This window comes from Myiozetetes cayanensis, unplaced genomic scaffold (assembly GCF_022539395.1).
Source record: "Myiozetetes cayanensis isolate MyiCay16 unplaced genomic scaffold, myiCay2020 scf9, whole genome shotgun sequence".
Classification (NCBI taxonomy): domain Eukaryota; kingdom Metazoa; phylum Chordata; class Aves; order Passeriformes; family Tyrannidae; genus Myiozetetes; species Myiozetetes cayanensis.
In genome coordinates, this window is record NW_026088185.1 from 38,143,938 (window position 1) to 38,154,885 (window position 10,948).

The 10,948-nt window shown below is 52.3% G+C and overlaps 2 non-coding genes across 2 annotated transcripts; one reads left to right on the forward strand and one right to left on the reverse strand.

Moving 5' to 3' along the window:
• Nucleotides 1-10,599: 10,599 nt before the first annotated feature.
• On the forward strand, nucleotides 10,600-10,671 carry TRNAA-CGC (transfer RNA alanine (anticodon CGC)). Its single transcript has one exon. It is a non-coding gene; the product is annotated as a tRNA-Ala (tRNA).
• Nucleotides 10,672-10,877: 206 nt separating this feature from the next.
• TRNAG-GCC (transfer RNA glycine (anticodon GCC)) lies at nucleotides 10,878-10,948 on the reverse strand. The gene has a single exon. It is a non-coding gene; the product is annotated as a tRNA-Gly (tRNA).

Sequence of the window (10,948 nt, forward strand, 5' to 3'; positions counted from 1 at the left end):
TGAAAGGCTAAACGGGCCATATGGCGCTCGCCGCAGCCCATCTGCTCCCTGCCCAGTCGCGCCGCAGCTGCCGCCAGCAACATCTGCCCGCCCGCATCCAGCTGTGCGCGCCGCCCCCAGCCCGGCCCGGGACCCTCCCGGCGCTGCCCCGGCGGGATCTCCGTCCCGATCCCCATCCCCATCCCGCTCCGCGCCGCCCGCCCGCCGCTACCTGGCCCCGCTCCCCGTGCGGAGCGGGGCGTTCGGGAGCCGGGAGCGCAGCCCGGGGCCGGGGGCCGCCGCGCCCCCTCGCAGCTGCCTCTGCCCGCGTCAGCGCCCGTCACGGCCCGTCACGGCGGCGCTGACGGCAGCGCCGGGGGGGCTCCCGGCGGGCGGGGGCGGCCCCGGACTGTCCCACTCCTCTCCCGGACTGTCCTGTCCCCTCCCCCGGACTGTCCCGTTTCCCCCCCCGGACTGTTCCGCTCTCCACCAGGACTGTCCCGCCACCCCCCTGGACTGCCCCGATCCCCCTGGGCTGTCTCGTTGTGCCCCTCGAGCTCTCCCACTGTCCCTCCGTATTATCCTGCTGCCGCCCCCGGGCTCCCCCAGTTCTCCTTCGGGCTCCCCCCTGCCCGGTTCGGGCTCCCCCATTGCCCACCGCGGGCTCCTCCGTGCTGCCCCCGCCGCCGCTCCGCGCTCCCGCACGGCCGGGGACTGGGAAGAGTTTTATGTGTTTGGGTTGTTTTTTTCTTTTAATTGCTTTCTTTTTCTTTGGTTTGGTTTTTCCCACACCCCGCTGTTCCATTACCACACAGGATGTTTTCAGCAGGGAGGCTTCGCGCTGGGAATGTCTCAGCCCCTGCTCCGGCTCTGGCTCTGGGGGGGCTCAGCCTGGAGAAAAGGAGGCTCAGGGGGGACCTTCTGGCTCTGCAACTCCCCGACAGGAGGTGGGAGCCGGGGGTGGTCGGGCTCTGCTCCCAGGGAACAGGGACAGGAGGAGAGGGAACGGCCTCAGGCTGTGCCAGGGGAGGGGCAGACCGGATGTTCAGGAGAATTCCTTCACGGAAAGAATTGTCCATCCCTGGCACAGCTGCCCAGGGCAGTGGTGGAGTCCCCATTCCTGGAGGGATTTACCAGCCATGTGGATGGGGCACCTGGGGATGTGGATCAGGGGTGGCCTTGGTAGTGCTGGGGGAATTGTTGGACTCGATGGTCTCAGTGGGCTTTTCCACTTTTCCAGCCTTCCAAACAACTCTGTGATTCCATGATTTTAGGAACAAGTATGTCCAGCCCTGCCTGGAGAGCAGCTCCTCCTCTGTGATGAGGAGCAAGCACATCATCGGGGTTTGATGTCAGTCGCGCGTCCTCTGGATGCAACCGATCCCAGAAAACAGCCTATTTTAAGTGCCTTGTGAAGTTTTCTTACATAAAACACATCTCCAGACTCGCCCCCCACGCACACACGCTCGAGCGCAGGCGTTGGTTGGGTTTTTAACTTGGCAGCACTTTCCTAAAAGGTTTGGAAATGCCAAAAGTAGTAACTACGCTGCAGAGACTGTTACAGCCTCTCATCTGCGATTCCTGCTCTCTGACAAGGATGCCAGCCAGGCTGGAATCATGGAAAAACAACCCCAAGACTGTCCCGGGAATGGCACAGGAGCCTTTGCTGGGGATGGGGTTGGGAAAGGGTCGGGAAGAGGCAGAAGCCGCCCACCACTGCAGGGAGAGACCCACAGGGCTGCACCGTTCCCACTTTTCCTGCAGGCTCTAGGGATACAATTGCACTTTTCCCCCGGGATTCAGGTGTGCAGGCATGGAGCTGCCCGAGGATCTCTAATGGATGAGCTGCATCAGCCACCTGGAGACACCAGGGTGGCTGTCCCAGGGCTGGGTCTGCCTGTGGTGCCCATGGAGGTGCCCGGTGTCCTCATTAGCCATCACCTGCCTGTTTGGGAATTTTCCTCAGGGATTGTCTCAGCTCCAGGCTGTTCTGCCACTCTGGAAACCCCCAAAACATGACACTTGAGTGATGTATTTATTCCACAAACACTCTAAACCAGCGTAATTACACATTGTTCTCCCTGTATTTTGGGAATTAACTGACACAGCACAAAGAAATCTGGTTTAATTAACTGCTTTCGTTAAGTGAAATATATTTTGTTGTTTCAAGAGAAATCCCTTCTTGTTTTGGGAGGGATTTTCTCAGTATAGCTGGGATCCTTCCTCCTCAGAAACATATTCCCTGGAAGACATTGGTACATATGAAGCAGGAAAACAGATATCCACAGAAGCTGGAAAAAGGGGCAGGTTACCAGTGCAGCCCTCTCCTGCAACTGGTTGTACTGGGAGGTGTTGGTGGCCCCTTCTCCAGATGGATGGTGCTGTTTGGAGGTCCTTGCACACACAGAGGGGCCGATGATGAGCTCCAGAAGTGCCCCTGGGTCTGCCTGGGGTTGACAGTGCCTGGTGCTGGAGGAAGGAAAGACGGTCTAAACAAATCCCAGCGTTTTTCCTCCAAGATCCTTTTCATTGCCGGAGCCTCGTAACAACAGCGTGAGGTTGCTCAAGGCTCAGGTCAGGAGGCCCATCCAAGGGTGCCAAACCTGCCTGTGGGAGAGAGGGTGTTCCTGAGGAGCCCACAGCTGCTTGCACAGAGCCTCGCAGATGTGAGACAATGCCGGAGGAATGTCTGGTGGGAGCGAGTTACCACAGTCTATTTCTGTCATCCCAACCCAAAGCCATTTGCTGACTCCTCTCAAACAATTTTCTGTGGGATGCACTCGCTGCCAGCGGCAGGGAATGCCTGGCCTGGTGAATCCCTCCCTGGGGAGGGTGGCCCTGACCCCTCGCTGCTGCCGTAGTGGGGTTTAAAGGCGCTGTGGGTTTGTGCAGGGAGGGGGAGCGGTGCCCACGGCATCACCAGCACTGCTGTCATGGGGGGCCCTGCCTGCCCTGCCCTGGTGCTTGAGGGGGCCCCATCCTCCCCCTGCACTCACTCCTTAGCAAAATAATTTTCCACTGAGGCTGCGAGCCTCGAGGCCTCCCCAAAGCGAGCTATTTTGAGTCTTTTCCACAGCATCTCTGAACACTGTTGTGCTCATGACTGGTGAGTGGGAGATCTGTGTGCGCAGATCCCGCCGAGCTGTGATGGAGTGTGCCAGCCCTGCCGGGCGCCAGCCTCCTCCTCCTCCTCCCTCCAGCGTAGTCTGCCTTGAAATTGTGCCACAAGTACAACCCCCCCGTCACAGGCTGTCCCGGGCTGGCTCTGGGCTGGTGGGTGGCTGCCCTGCGTCACACGGGGCCTGCTGGGAGCCCTGTCCCCCTCGCTGGGATGTGTCCCAGGTGAGGGGCTGTCCCCAGGAGTGGACAGTTTCCACCCCTGTGCTCCCTCAGACAGCCCCAGGAACAGCATGGTTTGCAAAACACACGATTAATGTCTTGGTGTGTAGCAGTTCTATTTTAAATTCATTCTCTGAAATAAATCCCTGCAAGTGTCCAAGGCCAGGCTGGATGGGGCTTGGAGCAACCTGGGCTAGTGGAAGGTGTCCCTGCCCATGGCAGGGGTAGGAACTGGGTGAGTTTTAAGGTCCCTTCCAACCCAAACCAGCCTGTGATTCTAAGTCTGAATTACAAAGCACCGTCTCCTTTGGGCAAAAGGCTGTTGGAGCTTTTCCTCACTGCTGAAGGTCCTGATAATAATGGGTGGAGTGCAAGAGCCACTGAACTGAACCTGTGACTCCCATTCAAACCTTGTCAAAATTCAGCAGCCAGACTCGGTGATGGCTGGGTCAACCTCTTGGGGACCTTCCAAACTATGGACACACTTCAGGTTCTTCCAGACATCTGCCCTGAGGGGCAGAGAGTTGCTGGTACCTTCCTTATGATGGGCTTGGCAGTGATGGGTTAATGGTTGGACCTGATGGTCTGAGAGGGTTTTTCCAACCTAAACCCTTCCGTGATTCAGTGACAGCCACCAGGAACTGGAGTTATCAGCATTGTGTGTTTGTCCAGCCACTCATATGACAATGTTATCTCCTGGTAAAAGGCTCATACCGTACTGCAGGCTGCAGAAAAAAGGGGTAAATTGAAGAGAAAACAGGTCCTGATAGTTATGAATTTGCAACACTCTCCACGTCTGTGACGACTGCTGTCATTAGAGGGAAATGGCAGGGAGAACAAACCCATTAATGCAGCTGTTAATTGAAAACAGGACAGTGTGGAGAATGGAGTTTGTAATTACGAGAATAGTTATTAAAATATCATTTTGCTTTTTAAAATGCCTGACTTTAGTACAGGATATGGAGGAGTTACGTTTTAAAAAGTTAATCATTTCCAGTGCTTCAGAAAGGGAAGTTTAAGCTGAAAATGATTTACCAAAATTGTTAAGACAGCTTTTTAATTATCAGTTTTAGAACACTGTCATAGAGTATCAGCTGAGCCTCAGTTCTACTTTCTCTGCAGACTGTGCTTCCCTCCTGAGCAGATCCTGCTCCTTCCCAGGGCTCTCCAGAGCTGTGAGCTGGGCATGGCTGTAGTGGTGGGTTGAGAGCACCCAGACCCCATTTTTGATTTGCTGTTTTGGCCTTCTGGGGGTCTGGCTGTCCTTCCCACACAGCTCTGATGCTGGGGGCTTTTCCACATGGTCCCTCCATCCCAGGATGGTTTCTCAGGATGATGCTGGGATCTGCCAGGGCCCCAGATGCAGGGGTGGCTCTGTGCTCAGGGGTCTTTGTCCTTCACCACCTTTTGGAGCCCTGGGTGGATGGGGAAAGGGTCTGGTCCAGGCTGGCTGCGAAGGGGGCACCCAGCAGCTCCACAGCCCCCAACACCTCTGCAGCGTGAGCCGGGGATGAACCTGCAGTGGCACCGCTCACTGCACCCAGCGGGGCTGCTGACGCCTCCCAGGGATCAGGGAAAACAAAGAGGAGCGTTTTTGTGGGGAGTAAACAGCAGTTAGAGCTGGGCACGTGGCAGCGGTTAAACAGCTCCTTTGGCAGAGCAAGATGCACAGCAGCGCTGCTCCTGCACGAGGACTCCGAAGTGGTTAATGCAGGTTCTTACTGCAGGGTGCCCGTGCAGGTGGGTGGAAATGCACTGAGCCGTGTGCTCTGCACACTGGTTGTGCCTGGAGGTGTCCCCAGGGGATCCTGCCCCTCTGCCCCCTCAGGTGAGACCCCCCTGCAGAGCTGCCCCAGCCCTGGGAACAGCAGCACAGGGATGTGGAGATGATGGAGAGAGTCCAGAGAACACCCTGGAGATGCTCCCAGGGCTGGAACCCTCTGCTCTGGAGCCAGGCTGGGAGAGCTGGAGAAGAGAAGGCTCCAGGGACACCTCAGAGCCCCTTGAAGGGCCTAAAGGGGCTCCAGGAGAGCTGGAGAGGGACTGGGGACAAGGCATGGAGGGACAGGACACAGGGAATGGCTTCCCACTGCCAGAGGGCAGGGAGAGATGGGAGATTGGGAAGGAATTCTTGTCTGTGAGGCCCTGGCACAGGTTGGGCAGAGAAGCTGTGGCTGCCCCTGGATCCCTGGAAGTGTCCAAGGCCAGGTTGGAGCAACCTGGGCTGGTGGAAGGTGTCCCTGCCCATGGCAGGGGTGAGACTGGATGGGCTTTAAGGTCCTTTCCTACCCAAGTCATTCTGGGATTCCATGAGTCTTTAACCAGGAGTGTCTGAACTTTATCCCTCCCTCAGCACTCCTTTTCTTCCAGCTGGAATTGAGCACAAGCATAGCACAGACACACACCCAACAGCACACAAATATCATATCCAGACAACTGGATAACTATGGAGAAAAAGGCAATTAATGATGCACAATAAATAATATAATTTTCCTTGCAACATCTGAAGTACAGTAAGTAATAAACACCGCTTTGAGAGGAGTGATATTAAATAAAACTACCCAAACTGAAGCTCAGCCTTTGTCGCTGAACAGAAGAAAAACAGGGTTTTATTCAGTTATAACTAAATGGGATCTGGTTCTTCAATATGGAAAACCTAGATTACATCTGAGACAAAAATTGAATCCCAATAATATTACTAGTAAATAAAAATCCATGATTTTTTGGACGAGGGAGCTTTAATAATAAGAGGCATCATAAAGAGGGAAATCAAAACTGGATTGTACGTTCTGCAGATTGTTCAATACAAAAGCCAACAAAATTAGGCCCTATTGATGTGATGAGCAAGAAGAAATATATTAGTTTCCAGCTCACAACATTCCGGTACAAGATATCATTGGAAAAGCCAGTCAATGTTGATATCAGTCAGATCCTGATGAAATGAGCCCGCACTTCCAGCAGACAATCCTCCAGGAATGGCCCCTATTGACACACTGGTAATGAGATGGAAATGTATTTATTGCTACTGGGGGCCGGGGTGGGCGAGTGCTGCCAGCTCGGGGTGGCCACCACAGCCACTCCCATGTCCAGGGCACCCAGACCAGCCAAGGTCTTCTTTAATATTTGTAAAGCTACTGAGGTCTTAATACTTGAAATGATACTGTGGGTCAGCCTGGATAATGAAAGTGTCACCTGCTGCTTATCAGGGAAGGTGACATGTTTCAGTTGGGATATATATATATATCTATTTCCAAAGTGTTTCCAGGAACAATAGAGCAACATTTGTTCCAAAAGCAAGTTCCTAATATCTCTACCTTAAAAATGTGATACTTAGCAAGCAAACTGAAAAATAAATAATACTTTTTCTGTGAAGTTTCTGCTTGCTGGCTGCAGAGTCTGAGATGCAAATGGGGAATGAGGTTCAGGGAATAAGTCAACACTTTAGGAAATAATGATGATAATAAAAATAAAATAAAACATAAGACCTAAGATATAAAACATAAACCACTACAATGACAACAACAACAACAATAATAATAGTAATAATAATAACAATAATGATAATAATAATAAAATAGTAGTGCACTTTTGCAGGATTGGGGTACAATATTTTAATCAGGTCTTCTCTAAACAAATCTGAAGTGTCCCATTGAAGGATCTGTCCTAATGAGGTTCCCTGCGAGTTTCCAAATCACCTCCTGCCTTGGCTTCCTGAGCAGGTCAGTGAATTAAAGGCCTATGGAAAAGCAGGAGTGTCCCATTGCCTGCACAGCCCTATGGTCAGTGTAACCTGTGTAATTGTTACAGTGCCAGAGCCTGTCCTTCCAAGCTTTCCAGAAACCTCCTATTTGCCTCAAATCCCGAAATGTTAATTTTCATCTCTGATTAAGCTGAAGACCAGTCGAGGCTCCTTTTATTAAGTCAGGCAGAGTCCTACCTGCTTCCCGAGGGCTAAATTTGGCTGGGAAAGCCACTGTAATATTGTGTAATTAATTTGCCAGTCAAATAATTTCTGCGGGGCTCTAATTTACTTATCTGTCTGCAACCCTAATGAATCCCCCAGCTCAGTACTTTAATCATGTTTTCTGCCTTTTTATCTCTCTTTTTTACCTCTAACTTTCCTAATTATTTACTATGGGCTGATCTGTAACCTATATTTTTGGCATGTTTTCGTTCTCACACCAAAGCCCAGCCAAACACTTGGCTCTGCAGGTCTCCTTCATGACTGGGAACTGCTGAAAGCCTTCCTTGCTTTGTTCCTCAATTTCTCCACAACAAACAAGGGAGTTCAGTCAATAAAAATCAAAGATGTAGAAATCCAGGAGAAAAAGACATTTGTATTTGGAGGACTTAAGATGGTTAACTTCATTCCAGCTTGGTGAAACTCTATGTGCAGAGCTTCCTAAAGCTTATTCCGAGCACTATATTCCCTGATTAATGCCAGTAGTAGTTATGCTTCAAAAAATGTGTGGATATGACACTTGAGGACATCTTTTAGTGGAGAACATGGTGGTGCTGTGCTGACATTTGGACTTGATGATCTCCAAGGTCTTTTCCAACCTTAACAATTCTGTGATTCCAATAAAGGTAACATTTACAATTTTTGTTGTTTCTCTGCAAACCCCAACTCTGTCCTAGTTGGTTTTTTGGTTTTTTTGTTTTTTTTTTCTTCTAATACATTAATGATTTTAAACGGTTTGGTAAGTGGCATATTTATGCAGTGTTTATGTGGTATTTATCTAGTATTTATGTACCTGCAGAGACCCGCAGGTCTGTCACTGCACAGGCAGGGAGCACCTATGGCTGGGCTGGATCCACAGCACAATCCTCTTCACCTGCTCGTGTTACACCCCCAGGCTTTGCTGCTCTATTCTTTTGAATGGGAGTGTTGGTTTTAAGGAGGAATTTCGAGTGCAAACATTCAGTCCTGGGAACAAGTGCAGTGGTAGGCAGATGTACCAGAAGGATCGCAGCCATGCCTATGTGTCTGTTCAGAATCCCGCTGTGATCCCTGTTCCCATGCAGTCCGGGGAGCTTTGGAAGGGAGCTCTTGCCAGGCAGGACTAGAGAACTCCGTGAGGGTGGAGAGAAGTTGCTGTGGGAAATACCAAGTGAGTTTACGTGAGTGTCTGACAAGGATTGACGAAAAAACGCAGAAACTTGAGTAGATTAAAGAAAGTCGGTCCCCAGGGCCAGGGGAGGCCTCCCCAAAGGCTGAGGTACCAGGAATGAGTTAATCCCACCAAGGAATGCGGAGGAGCTGCCAGATAACAGAGTGACATTGTTTTTCCCTGATGTCAGCACAGAAACCCAAACACAAAGATGTGAATGTAGTCCTTGGAGGCAGCTGAATGTGGGGCTTGTGCCTGCATCCAGCAGCATTGAGACAAGATGACAAAGTGTTTCCTGGAAGCAGGGGCTGGCTCCGGACAGCTGGGCCAGCCATGGTGGGAAGGACTGGGAGATGTTCATGTGCCGGGAGTGGCCACAGGGTCCCATTCTGCTCCCGCCTGCCTTAGGAACATGCAGCTCTGGTAGGCTCAGGCTTCCACTGAGTAATTTACAGCCATCCACGGTCATTTTATTTTCCTCTACAGCTCATTTTAAGGCATCTTATTTTCTCCTGAAGCATTTCCATGTTGTGTCCAGCCTGAGTAATTCAATTTATTCTGTATTAGGCAGGTGATGGTCTAGAGGATATTTAGGCCTTGCTGGAATAGAAGCCTTGTTTCACTTTAATATAGGCAGCACTTGTATTGCTTCCAGAGGGATGGTAATTAAATGCTTGCTGACAGGCTTTGGATGCGGAGCTGCTCTTCTCAGCAGCTGGAATGTGCTCTGCCTGGACCCACCTCCTGAGCGGGAAGTTTCACAATTGGGTGACTGTCCATCACATGAGAAATCCATAACGGCATAGTAATACCTGTATTATTCATTTTTGGCTATTCTGAAGTCTACAGGAAGGTAAACAAAGGGAGAAAAACCCGAAGAGAAGGTTTTAAATTGCTCTGTTTTTATTGCAGGGCTGGTATTAACCTGCTCGGAGCCCTTGGCTAGGCCTGGTGCGGAGCCAGGGCTGCTGCGTGCCTGGGGTTACACACAAACCCCACAGCCTGTGTGGTAATCGGGGAAAGCAGACTCAGGAACGCCTAGACAGCAGCTGCTTAAAATCTGCTTGGAAAAAAGTGAGGCTGTAAATGCTGTTTTCTGAGAGGAAGGAAAAATGTGGGTGACTGAGGTTATGGATTTCAAAATAGGGCACACTGAGGGTCGGCTGGGTGGGGAAGGGTCCTCCCTGCCCCGGCTCTGTGGGACGGTACAGCTCTCGTGAGAGTGTAAATTAAACACTCTGGAATTACCCACAATAGCTGAAGCGAGTCCAGAGGAGGTCACAGAGATGCTCCAGGGCTGGATCCCTCTGCTCTGGAGCCAGGCTGGGAGAGCTGGGGGGTTCCCCTGGAGAAGAGAAGGATCCAGGGACACCTGAGAGCCCCTTGCAAGGCCTAAAGGGGCTCCAGGAGAGCTGGAGAGGGACTGGGGACAAGGCATGGAGGGACAGGACACAGGGAATGGCTTCCCACTGCCAGAGGGCAGGGATGGATGGGAGATTGGGAAGGAATTGCTGGCTGGGAGGGTGGGCAGGCCCTGGCACAGGTTGGGCAGAGAAGCTGTGGCTGCCCCTGGATCCCTGGAAGTGTCCAAGGCCAGGCTGGACAGGGCTTGGAGCAACCTGGGCTGGTGGAAGGTGTCCCTGCCCATGGCAGGGGTGGAACTGGATAAGTTTTAAGGTCCCTTTCCACCCAAACCATTCCATGATTCCGTGACTGTGTGGGATAACTCAGGAGCACACTGAGGGAGACCGGCAGGACCAAGGAGATGGAGATGGTTCTGAAAATAAACCTGAACATAGAGAGCAGGACCAGGCAGCTTCTGCTAAAGCTCATGGAAGCAGGGGTTTTTGTTTGTTTGTTTGTTTGTTTTTGTGGGAACATGCTCCGGAAAGAGCCTGTTTGGGCTCCTTTTCCCTTCAGTATCAGGGCTCTAAACCCTTGGGGTACCCGAGCGGGGTTCGGCCAGCCCGGGCTGCCCCCAGGCCCGGAGCTTTCCCCGCACACAGCGGTGGGAATCCCTATTCCCGGGGGGCACCGCTATTCCCGGGGGTGAATCCCCGCTCCCTTTCCCGGCAGAGGGAGTCGTGTGGGGACGAGGAGGGCGGGAACGGCGGGGGAACCGGGCCCGGGGACGGACATGGCGGTGGCGGGCGGTGAGGCCCCCACGGCCGGGGATGTAGCTCAGTGGTAGAGCGCGCGCTTCGCATGTGTGAGGTCCCGGGTTCAATCCCCGGCATCTCCAGGCGCTTCTTTTTCCTTCTTTATTCTTTTTTTTTTTTTTTATAATTAGGATTTTTCCCGTCATCCCCGCGCGGAGAGGTCGCCCGCGGGGGCTCCCCCGGGCGGGAAGCAAAACACGAAAGCTCCGCGGCCCCCCCAAAAAAACCGCGACCGCTCCTCCTCCCCCGAAAAATAAAAAAAAAGAAAAATCAAAACAAAAAGTCGAGTTGCATTGGCCGGGAATCGAACCCGGGCCTCCCGCGTGGCAGGCGAGAATTCTACCACTGAACCACCAATGC